The following is a 13,838-nucleotide window of genomic DNA, read 5'->3' on the forward strand; positions in this document are numbered from 1 at the left end:
TGGACATCAATATCATCAAGGATAATGGAAGAATAAGGACAAATTGGTACACGAAACCCACATCTTCAGGTAGAATGGTTAACTTCAACTCTACACAACCATTGAAAATGAAGATAGGTACAGCGACGAATTTAATAAGGAAAGTATTACAGATAAGTGATGTTGAATACAGGAAAACCAATATTAATAGAATAAGAAAAATACTTACAAAGAATAGTTACCCAACATATATGACGAACAATTTAATCAACAAAGTACTAAAATATGGAAAAAAGCAGAAAAATCCAGACACTGAGGAGGAAAAAGTTTTTTACAGTGTACCATTTATTCCCAAACTAACGGAGACAAAAACTATGAAGAGAATGATCACAGAGAAAACAACAACAATAGCTTACAAATCAAATATGACACTGAGGCATCTATTTACAAACAACAAAACAAAAATTGACAAACTTAAGAGTGATAATGTGGTCTATGAGATAAAATGTGACGGTAATGAAAGGGAGAGATGTAACTTGGTTTACATTGGTACGACAAAGAGAATGTTGGGGACGAGAGTTAATGAACACAAAACAGATATTGAAAAAGGAAAAATAACGACGGCATTATCTCTGCACGTAAAGGAGTGCAATCATAAGATGGATTTTGACAATATTAAGATATTGGACAGAGAACAAAAAGAGAACAAACGATACACTCTTGAAAGCTTAAGAATACAACAAAAAATACACAATACAATGAACACGAAAGAGGACAAGGATAACACAAAACTGCAATATTCCGCTGCAATATTTAATTATTAAATCAGTTGAAGTTCTGTGATATTAGTATTAAGTTTGACTTATAGTATATGTTTGTGTTGTAATGATTATTTATTTATTTATTAATTCTGTGTCGTGAAGTCCAGTTTTTTTTAAATAATAAGTTAATTGACAATGTAAACAATAGAATTTCGTAAGTTGAACTGTGATATCTTAAGTTTTTCAATGATTTATAATAAAATATTTATATGTTTTTGTCGCTAGAATTCAACAATAAAAGAAAACCCCTGAAGAAGTTTGAAACAAACAAACGAAACGTTGGGTAAATAATAATAAAAATGAAAATACTTTGATTTTTATTTACACATTTGGTAACAAATGATTGACCATAAATAGCCCGTAAGATTGGAATCTTAAAAACTAAAATTGTCAACATCATTGGTCATAAATAGAAAACTAAAAAAAAAAAATAAATATTTACGTTTCCTTTATACTGGAGAATGCTATTGAAATCAAATGTAATAAAACTGTAATTCAATTGCTTGACTATAATTCAAGGCTTGAATTACACTTGTTTTAAACTTAAATTTCAGTAGAAATGCTTATTGGGTAAATACAATACATATTTATGAATTAATACGCCAACCAATGTTTGGGCAATAAAACGCTTTAGGTTTTATTTATCTTAATTAATGTTAAAACAACAATAAATAAGCAAAATCTTATGCGAGTGAGTCATGATAAATATATATTTAATTTAATAGTTATGCAAGTATAATAATAATATTCAACTTCTTAGTTATACAATCGCGCAAATATTAATTAAGTAATTGATATGACAATGCTTAAGGGGAGCTTTTAATTATAATTTAATTTAAATTTTATTTTCAACTTTAATTACATGTGTATGACAAGTTGTTACTTATAAAAATTAAAACCTTGCAGTTTTGAAATCTTAATGGTTGTTCCTATTATGGGTTGGAGTGAGGGCCAAGTTGACGTTACACAGTAGTTAAGAAAGTTTTTTGGAAATAATTCGGTATCTCGGAAAATATTAGAGATATCGTAACGAATTTTGACTTGGACCTAAGGTATTTTTCAGTTAATTTACTGTTGTTCGGTTTCACAGGGGGAATTGGGGCCCCCAAAGTTGGTCTTCGGGTCTAACATTTTTGTTAAAAAATCCATTGAGCTGAACTTTAAAATAAACCTTGACTCTTAACCGTTTTTCATATCGAGCCCTTAGCCAAATTATCGTAAGCGACAAAACACAAATTTTACAGGAGAAGGTTTTTTTAGATTATTTTGATATTTATACATAGAATTAAAAATGTTATGATGTTAGCATAATTTCGTTCAAGCTATTTGTCTACTTTTCAAAACTATTGATAACTTTTGACAATTAAAAATTCATGGAATACTTTATTGAAAAATATGACAAAAATATGTTTTTTATTGAATTTTTGCATAGATAAACATTTTTCGAATTGAAATAAAATTGTTATTTATGAATAGTTTTTAATGAAATTTCACAGTTATGTAAACTCTTCTATTTAAAATAGAAAAATAAAAACGAATTTTGAATTTTCCCAAAAAAGTGTTGAAAAATTCCAAAAATGGTAATTTTTATTTTTTTTTGCTTAATATCCATACCAGGGTCGGGGTAATCGGGACCCTATACAAAATAATTAGAAACATATTGAGCCACCTATAATCGGTTACTATATTTTGATATCGGATATGCGATTTGAGAATTTTTGGCCTAAAGTTTTATTTTACATAAAAAATAGGTGTTTTTTGAAAGGACCTGGTCCCCTCGGTAACAACAATTTTGAAATTGGGCTTCCTTTAAAATATTTTATGAAAACTTAGCTTTCAGAAAGTAGAAATTCCTTATACATCCTCTTAGAAATTTTTTGCGATAGCTTAAAAAGAACAAAAGTTCTTTTTTCCCAAAAAATTAGCGAAAATTCGCTTTTTAAATTTATTTTAAATTCAAATGCATATAACTTTGAACTTAGTCATTATTTTTAAACAATTCTTTTTCCATTTGATACATACATATGTTGTTAGTTCAATGAAGGAAAACTGGAGAAAATCGGGAAATATTTGGATACACTGTTATCAAAAAACTGGAGTAGGGTGGGTAAAAATGTTGAAAATTTAATTTTCAAATGCGAATATCTCCTAAACTATAATAGCTACGACTAGGTTTTTTGTAGTGCTCGATGAAAAGATTCTACATGTATAATGTTTTTGAAATCGGAACTCAAACCAAGAAATAATATCGTTTTAAAAATGTAACATACCCTATGTGTCCTAATTGTCGCGCCCCTGGTGGGCCCATGAGGTCCACGTTCTGAACTTAAACTCGACAACACTTCTTCTTTGCGCATGGGAAATTTCATTTAAACCAATCTAACCATTTATAAGTTACAGATTTATTTTCCCTCTTTTTTCTCGTAAGTCAATGTTTATATTTTACAGTAAACAAATTTTATCGTAAGCGACACACAGTGGTATAGTGTGACGCTTACGATAAAATTTGTTTACTGTAAAATATAAACATTGACTTACGATAAAATCTTACCCCCTATATTTTTGATGTTATTAACAATTTTGATATTCTGAGAACGCTAAAACATCAGTCGGTCCATAAAATTTTAATTTTTGCAATAAAAGAAAAAATTTAAAAATGTCGCTTACGATAATTTGGCTCTAAGGGCTCGATATATTGCATGAAAAATGTGATTTACCAACCATTTAAGTCAATATACGTTTCAATTCATAAGTAACATTAATAATATTTAAAAATTTTGCATGCAATATACGAACAAACGTTCAAGTTTTTAAAAAGGAGCTTTTTGGAGCTTTTGTAAAATAAATATAAGCTTTTTAGATAAGTATTTGATATTAGTGAAAACCTTAATAAAGAAAAGTTTGATCTTTCCCAGTAAAAAAACCCGTGCCAGCCATTTGAAGTTTTGAGATGCACTTACAAGGGAAAAAATCAAATTTTTTCAGTTTTTGTAAAAATGTTGCCACTAAAAAATTACTTTTGCTATTTAAAAGAATAGAAATATGTACGTAATTTTCATTCTAATTTACATTTACAAGTACTTACATTAAAGTTTAGTTATACAGAAAAGAAAAACAAAATAAATAATCTGCTAATATTTTTCTCAAAGGTAACATTTTGGAAAGTAATAGAAAACTAAAATAATTTCAAAATTTTAATAACTGGGAGTTTCAGATCATTCCGAATTAAACCTAGTTTTTCTATAAATTGCAAATTTATGCCAAATTTTCTCTAATATGAAAAACTACTATCGCCATCGTTATTGGCGTATAATTTCACTTTGTAAAGGTACGATTTTTATACCCTACACCACCATAGTGGGGAGGGTATTATGCGTTTATGCATATGTTTGTAACGCCCAAAAATATTAGACCAAGCCTATTGAAACTGGCTGAAATCGGTCCATTATTTCACCTAGCCCCCACACAAATGTCCTTCCGAAATTGGACTTTATCGGTCAAAAATGTTTAATTTATAAATGTATCCTGTCATCATGTCATCAAATTTTGTTACGATCGGTCCATAACACTATGCAACAAATGAAGACTTTTGGAAAAACACAAGATCATGACAGTATAGGTTCGACTCTACTACTAAAGGGTAGTAAAACCCTGTACTCAGTTTGTCCATTTTGGTGACCGATTTTTTTTTATGGGCCCCCAAAGTTTCTGAAAATCAGTGGAGCCTCTAAAAAAGGTGTCATCAGTTTTTGGTTAACACCTAATTCAGACTTTGTGATACGGCTTAACTTTATATGGCAATAATATAGCTAAGAGTCCGCCAAATAAGTTTTGTTAAAATTTGTTTCCAAAAAATAGCTTTTTCGTGAACTTTTCTTGAACAAATCCCAACCGATAGAGTCCTATTTCGGGAGGACATTTGTATGGAGGCTAGGTGAAATTGAAAAATTTTAACGCATTATCTTCAAAATTGTGACCTGTACGTATACAGCCAGCCAGACGGACGGACAATATTTAAACGACTCAGAAAGTGATTCCGAGACTTTAGGGTGGTTGGTAGACTACTATTATTTTTGGCCGTTACAAACATCAACACAAAAAAAATTATGATTTGAGTATACTGTTTTGTTCAAAATGAGTTCACGACTTGAACGAAAAAAAACAAATTTTAGAACAAGAAATATATTTAGGACCATTATTACAACTTGCCTTTATAGTTAAAGGTAACTTTAAGCTATAGGAAAAGGTACCCTTAAAGTTAACTTTAACTATAAAGGCAAGTTGTAACAATGGCCCTTAGAATGTAAAAACTGTGCAATGATCTATAATATTATAAAGCTAAGAAATGTCCAGATAGGAATACAAAACAAAATATATATGTTGGAATCACCCAGTCGACGTCTTTACGAAAAACTTTTCTTATTACTTTTCAAACTACTGGTACATTGCAAGACATGGTGTTTGCATAGTAATCGTATACTATGATGGTTCTGATGCTCCAGACTATTATAAACTTAACATTAAGTTCAAATTTCCCAAATAACCAGTCACATAACTAGTTCTGTGTTAGTTTTCTTCTCCCTTGAGAATAAACTGGTTCCTAATGACAAATGTTTAAGCTGACTGCAATTAGGGAAAGTGAAATTACAATTGATTCTGAGCCTACGCTAGGTGAGCATAAACGTTAAATAACTTAAAAATATATAAATTGGAATCTTCCAAGTTATCAGACATTAGCAAAAATAGATAATATAAAAAGGTAGACAGTATCACCTTTAAAACTGTTGAAATGTTTTGAAATTTAAAGAGTATTTTACAATGATTACAATTACTTTCTCTTATTTTCAAGAATGATAGTGAGTACTTACTTTTGTGTTTATAGCAATGGAAGCAGTGGGTATCACAATGTTTCTACTTAACTCAGTTACGGTTGTCTGCATTAATTTGGTAATGTACGTGTATGATGTAATTCCTTTCAAAATAACCATATTTTCATTTGAAATTGAGGGAAATTATTATCTTTTCTTAATTATAAACTCAAACAGCTGTTGCCTAGAAGTTTTCGTTTAGTTAAAATGACATTAAATAACAAGAAACAAATAATACCCTACACTAAGTAAAAGAGCAAAAACATTTTTCTTAAAATTTCAATAATTTATATTTTTGATTGATTTTCGGAAGTGGGCCTTATATGGGAGCTATGACCAATTATGGACCGATCACCATGAAATTAGGTCGCGTGATTTATGTCTATATTAAAGGTAACTATGTTGAATTTTGTGTGTATACCAACATTTTTAAGCGATTTATGTACGTTAAAGTGATTTTCGGAAGCGGGTCTATATGGGAGCTATGACTAATTATGGACCGATCGTTGGTGGCATGAATTTTCTATATATAAAACTTATTTGAAGCGGAATTTGTGGAGATACATATATAAATTAAACATTTATGACCGATAAAGTCCAATTTCGGAAGGACATTTGTATGGGGGCTAGGTGAAATAATGGACCGCTTTCATCCAGTTTCAATAGGCTTGGTCCTTGGGCCCAAAAAATAATATGTACCAAATTTGATCGAAATATCTTCAAAATTGCGACCTGTACTCTGCGCACATGGTTTACATGGACAGCCAGACGGACGGACGGACGGACATCGCTTAATCGACTCAGAAAGTGATTCTAAGTCGATCGGTATACTTTAAGGTGGTGTTAGACTAATATTTTTGGGCGTTACAAACATCTGCACAAACGCATTATACCCTCCCCACTAAGGTGGTGTAGGGTATAAAAATACATTGATGCTATAGGAACTAAGGTTTTTTGCTAATTTTAATTGTACTGTGCATAATACGATTAATTTACATTGTTTTAAATACGAAACAATATTGAAAAAGTTCTGTTTGCAAAAATTTCAATTGAAATTTCAGTCTTAACATTTTTAAATGGTTTAAAATCTCTTAGAAATGAATATGACAAGTAACTGAAAACACCTGTAAACAGATTACAATCCAACTAATGTATTCATTTAAATTTAATTTATATAACATTTTGTGGTTTTTTCATTTTCATTTGGAAAAAGTTATATGAAAACTTATTTATTACAACATGCAATAAATTTAAATTATGAACTTTCGACAACTTTAAGCATACTTGTTTATAAAGCAGGCATTTAAAGGAATGTGTTCATAATAATATATTATTAAAATAAAAAAAATATTATCATCCCCATTGCAAACAAATTTTAAAATCGATTCAATGCTTTTGAGAAAGTTACTTTTTCAAGAACTTTATAATTTTCTAAATTCCTTTATAACTCTGTCTCATAATTCATTTGTTCGTTTGCATAGCAACTATTTAGATATGGAAAATTCCAGTTTGTTATTCTCTTTTCAATGTTAATGTCAAGGTTATTAATTTTCATTTGAAATCATATACATATGTATGTATTTGAAGTACTCAACTTTGTTTTCTCTTTTTTATTTATTATTATTCCTTTTTTTTTCTTCTTTTCTGTCTGTCTAACTTTTTGTTTTGTTAATGTCATTTAACAAAATTTATGGTCAACATTTCATAAACACCTTTCAAATGCAAATTCATATGAAAAATTTGTACTAGACCTACAAAGTGGTTACAGCACAATTAGGACGGTATATGGTAGTTTAGAACATAAATGCACATAACTTTTTTATTATTTTTGTAACCAGTCAACACAATTCAAAATATAACAGAATGGTTTGGTTTAGTTGCGTGATCTGTCGCAGAGTGTATAAAATGTGTCAATGTATTCCTTACTGGACCAACGTCACAATGAAACAATCACAATAAACCCACCCTTCAAATAAATATACATTTAAACCATTATGAAAAATCTATTTTTCTAATGTAATAAAAGCTGTGAAAAATTTAAAAATTAATTCTGACGGATGTGTTTTTCTAGAATTTTTTAACAATTAATTTTTAAGTAATTGATATTGGAAGGGGAAAATATTCGAAAATAATTTTTGAGAGAAAATGTTACATTTTTATTTCAAGTAGTGAAAATTATTAAAAATATTGTTTATCGGATGTATAACATAAAAATGCGAAATTTACAAGAGATAACTTATATGTAATTTTGAAGGGTACATATCTGTCACATATTATCAGTTATGGCGTTTTATTTTCTGGCATAAATGATGCCTTTTTTCTGGCTTTGGCCTTCTTTGTGATCTTTTCTGAAAATCGCAAAAAATTCGAAATAAATATTTTAAAGCTGCCTAAAAGTATGCTTTAGTTTATAATAATTTAATAGTTTATAGCCCAAAACAATTCCTTTAGTTTTTTCTATTTACCTACCTAAACGGTGTTAAGACTCATTCCTAGGATATTCATATATTCTAGAAAGTTATTTATTGAGATCTTAGGTACATTTTTTGTAGTCGATTGTTTCCTTGAATTTTGAACGCTTTGCTACCTATGGACCTGAACAGGGGAAAAAAGGTAAAAAAAAATATTTTTTTTTAATTTTTGGCGATTTTGATCCTGAAGATGAAGTTTTTTTGATTTTATATATTCACAATTTTTGTTCTTTATGACAAGGGCTAGTAGTAGTGGTATCAGTATATGGTTATTTTTTTTTCGTGTTGTACTGTACAATATATGCAAAACTAACATTTATAACAAAATATGCAAAAATATTCATGTTGGATAATCGGATTCAGAAACGTAATTGCTCCAAATTGATTTTGGTTTTCTGAACACAAACATGCATTTGTATGAAAATCGTTTTGAAAGCAATATTTTCTTATTAAGAGATTATTCCTGAGTATACTTGTTATAATTGAAAAATATTAATCATACGACATGGTTGTAACTGAAGAAAACAATTTGTTAAGATGAATATTTCTCTATACCGGAAATCAAGGTTGTAAAATTGCATAACAAAAATTTAATTTCATAAAAATTTTTAGGTTAAGTTGTTCTGATCTTGGTGTGTTAGTCCAATGTCAATGGTTTCTAAAAAATGTTCAATGTAACTAACTTGGAATAACTTCATTAACTATTAGTATTGTTTCTTTGAGATATTTTGATCCAAATTTTTGTTTAAATAATATAGTTTGTTAAATTTTAATTTGAAAATAAAGTTATTCGATTAAACGATTAATCCAAAATTATTGATGGAATAATTTTATCTTCTAAATTGAAAAGTTTTATTCATTCGAATCAAAAATATATAATTTTTCCACGATTATTCGAATGAACACCCTATTTAAAATTTAATAACAAATGTGAGCTATTTTTGATTATTAAATTATTATTTCTATATGTTGTTAAACTTTAACTTGAAAATAAGTTTATTCGAGTATCCGATTAATTGATTAATCGACAATTATTAATAGAATAATTTTTTATTCCAAATTGAAAAATATTATTCATTCGAATCAAAAATATATATTTTTTCCTTTAAAATTTAATAACAAATTTGAAATATTTATGATTACTAAATCATTATTCCTATATTTTTTTTAAATTTTAACTTAAAAATAAGTTTATTCGTATATCCGATTAAACGATTAATCGACAATTATTTATCGAATAATTTTTTATTCTAAATTGAAAAATATTATTCATTCGTATCAAAAATATATATTTTTTCCTCCATTATTCGAATAACTTTTATTCGAATAAAAAACCTATTTAAAATTTAATAACAAATTTGAGCTATTTTTGATTATTAAATTATTATTTCTATATGTTGTTAAACTATAACTTGAAAATAAGTTTATTCGAGTATCAGATTAATCGATTAATCGACAATTATTAATCGAATAATTTTTTAATTCCAAATTGAAAAATATTATTCATTCGAATCAAAAATATATATTTTTCCTTTAAAATTTAATAACAAATTTGAAATATTTTTCATTACTAAATCATTATTCCTCTATTTTTTTAAATTTGAACTTAAAATAAGTTTATTTGAGTATCCGATTAAACGACTTATCGACAATTATAAATCGAATAATTTTTTATTCTAAATTGAAAACTATTATTCATTCGAATCAAAAATATATGTATATTTTTTCCACGATTATTCGAATAATATTTATTCGAATGAAAACCCTATTTAAAATTTAATAACAAATTTGAGTTGTTTTTGATTATTAAATCATTATTCCTATATTTTGTTAAATTTTAACTTGAAAATAAGTTTATTCGAGTATCCGATTAATCGACAATTATTAAGCGAATAATTTTTTATTCCAAATTGAAAAATATTTTTCATTCGAATCAAAAATATATATTTGTTCCTGGATTATTCGAATAATTCGTATTCGAATGAAAACCCTATTTAAAATTTATATATATTTTGTTAAATTTTAACTTGAAAATAAGTTTATTCGAGTATCCGATTAAACGATTAATCAAATAATTTTTTCTTATAAATTGAAAATTTTTATTTATTCGAATCAAAAATATATATTTTTTTTCTCCATTATTGAAATAATTTTTATTCGAATGAAAACTCAATTTAAAATTTAATAACATATTTGAAATATTTTTGATTACTAAATCAATATTCCTATATGTTTTTTTAAATTTTAACATAAAAATAAGTTTATTCGTGTATCCGATTAAACGATTAATCGACTATTATTAATCGAATAATTTTTTTATACTAAATTAAAAAATATTATTCATTCGAATCAAAAATATATATTTTTTGCTTTAAAATTTAATAACTAATTTGAAATATTTATTTTTACTAAATCATTATTCCTATATTTTGTTAAATTTTAACTTGAAAATAAGTTTATTCGAGTATCCGATTAATCGACAATTATTAAGCGAATAATTTGTTTATTCCAAATTGAAAAATATTATTCATTCGAATCAAAAATATATATTTTTTCCTGGATTATTCGAATAATTTTTATTCGAATGAAAACCCTATTTAAAATTTAATAACAAATTTGAGCTGTTTTTGATTACTAAATCATTATTCCTATATTTTGTTAAATTTTAACTTGAAAATAAGTTTATTCGAGTATATTAAACTGTTAATCGGCAATTATAAATCGACAAATTTTTTCTTATAAATTGAAAAATATTATTCATTCGAACCAAAAATATATAATTTTTTCCTCGATTATTCGAATAATTTTTATTCGAATGAAAACCCTATTTAAAATTTAATAACAGATTTGAGTTGTATTCCTATATTTTGTTAAATTTTAACTTGAAAATAAGTTTATTCGAGTATCCCATTAAACGATTAATCGACAATTATTAATCGAATAATTTTTAATTTTAAATTGAAAAATATTATTCATTAGAATCAAAAATATATATTTTTCCACGATTATTCGAATAATTTTTATTCGAATGAAAACCCTATTTAAAATTTAATAACAAATTTGAGTTTTTTTTGATTATTAAATCATTATTCCTATATTTTGTTAAATTTTAACTTGAAGCTAAGTTTATTCGAGTATCCTATTAAGCGATTAATCGACAATTATTAATCGAATAATTGTTTATTCTAAATTGAAAAATATCATTCATTCGAATCAAAAATATATATTTTTTCCTCCATTATTCGAATATAAATTATATTCGAATGAAAACTCAATTTAAAATTTAATAACAAATTTGAAATATCTTTGATTATTAAATCATTATTCCTATATTTTGTTAAATTTTAACTTGAAAATAAGTTTATTCGAGTATCCCATTAAACGATTAATCGACAAATTTTTTCTTATAAATTGAAAAATATTATTCATTCGAATCTAAAATATATAATTTTTTCCTCGATTATTCGAATAATTTTTATTCGAATGAAAACCCTATTTAAAATTTAATAACATATTTGAGTTGTTTTTGATTATTAAATCATTATTCCTATATTTTGTTAAATTTTAACTTGAAAATAAGTTTATTCGAGTGTTCCATTAAACGATTAATCGATTAATCGAATTTTTTTTATTCTAAATTGAAAAATATTATTCATTCGAATCAAAAATATATAATCTTTTCCTCGATTATTCGAACAATTTTTATTCGATTGAAAACCATATTTCAAATTTAATAACAAATTTGAGCTGTTTTTGATTACTAAATCATTATTCCTATACTTTGTTAAATTTTAACTTGAAAATAAGTTTATTCGAGTATATTAAACGGTTAATCGACAATTATTAATCGACAATTTTTTTCTTATAAATTGAAAAATATTATTCATTCGAATCAAAAATATATAATTTTTTCCTGGATTATTCGAATAATTTTTATTCGAATGAAAACCCTATTTAAAATTTAATAACAAATTTGAGTTGTTTTTGATTATTAAATCATTATTACTATATTTTGTTAAATTTTAACTTGAAAATAAGTTTATTCGAGTATCCCATTAAACGATTAATCGACTATTATTAATCGAATAATTTTTTTATTCTAAATTGAAAAATATTATTCATTCGAATCAAAAATGTATAGTTTTTCCTCGATTATTCGAATAATTTTTATTCGAATGAAAACCCTATTTAAAATTTAATAACAGATTTGAGTTGGTTTTGATTATTAAATCATTATTCCTATATTTTGTTAAATTTTAACTTGAAAATAAGTTTCTTCGTGTATCCGATTAATCGATTAAACGACTATTATTAATCGAATAATTTTTTTATACTAAATTAAAAAATATTATTCATTCGAATCAAAAATATATATTTTTTGCTTTAAAATTTAATAACTAATTTGAAATATTTATTTTTACTAAATCATTATTCCTATATTTTGTTAAATTTTAACTTGAAAATAAGTTTATTCGAGTATCCTATTAATCGACAATTATTAAGCGAATAATTTATTTATTCCAAATTGAATAATACCATTCATTCGAATCAAAAATATATATTTTTTCCTGGATTATTCGAATAATTTTTATTCGAATGAAAACCATATTTAAAATTTAATAACAAATTTGAGTTGTTTTTGATTACTAAATCATTATTCCTATATTTTGTTAAATTTGAACTTGAAAATAAGTTTATAAGAGTATCCCATTAAACGATTAATCGACTATTATTAGTCGAATAATTTTTTTTATTCTCAATTGAAAAATATTATTCATTCGAATCAAAAATATATAATCTTTTCCTCGATTATTCGAATAATTTTTATTCGATTGAAAACCATGTTTAAAATTTAATAACAAATTTGAGCTATCATTCCTACAGCTCAGTTGTTTGGCTATTACATGAAAATGTAGCAATATAATGGAATAAAAGAAGCCCAAGTGGCCAATTTTCATTGAATTCTGTACGACATTGAGAATTTTACTAAACAAACAAAATCCAAATAACCCAAAATCTTAATGAAACCTTTCTAATTAACGAGAAAACATAAAAGTATTTACAAGCTATTCTATGCATGTGTTACACACAAGTTACTATGGCAATCGCAGATAGTAACCAAAATTTAAGATTAATTCTCATGCTAATATGCAAAAATATGCCAGCCAAGGAACAGAAATGATAAGATAGGCTTTCAACGACCCCAAACCACATGCTGCCTTAAATCTTCTTTTTATGAGTTCCGCCAAATATGTATGTACGTACTTGAAAATGTTTTAAAATTTGTTTTCTATCATTTGCAATTCCATTTCAAATGTAAATATTCCCGAGGGGAATCAGCAATGTTTGTACCTTAAAGTGTTGTAAACATACGTAAAACAAAAATGTTTATGCTCGTGAACTGGTGGGAGAGAAAAGAAGTGGTTGGGCTTTTGGTTTGGTGATATAGGGTAAAATGGTTACATCAAAACAGAAATTTTATTGCTGCTGTAATAACAGCAGGTGATACTCGTGCAATGTATGTAGTAAGTAAATTACAAATATACATATATGAGCAAAAACATAATTTTGTTCAAATTAGAATAAATTTCGTTCACAGATTATTTTGGCTTTGTGTTCCACTGTATTTTGTGGCTTATTCGCGTAGGCCTGTGACTTAATAAAACTTCACAAGAGGGATCAAATCGCACAATCTCGGT

At 26.1% G+C, this 13,838-nt stretch overlaps 1 protein-coding gene across 2 annotated transcripts in view; it reads left to right on the top strand.

Moving 5' to 3' along the window:
• Positions 1-13,838, top strand: part of bma (SCY1-like protein bma) — a 130,225-nt gene that overhangs the window by 65,931 nt on the left and 50,456 nt on the right. The window lies entirely within an intron of this gene.

The sequence above is a fragment of the Calliphora vicina genome, chromosome 3, assembly GCF_958450345.1.
Source record: "Calliphora vicina chromosome 3, idCalVici1.1, whole genome shotgun sequence".
NCBI lineage: Eukaryota > Metazoa > Arthropoda > Insecta > Diptera > Calliphoridae > Calliphora > Calliphora vicina.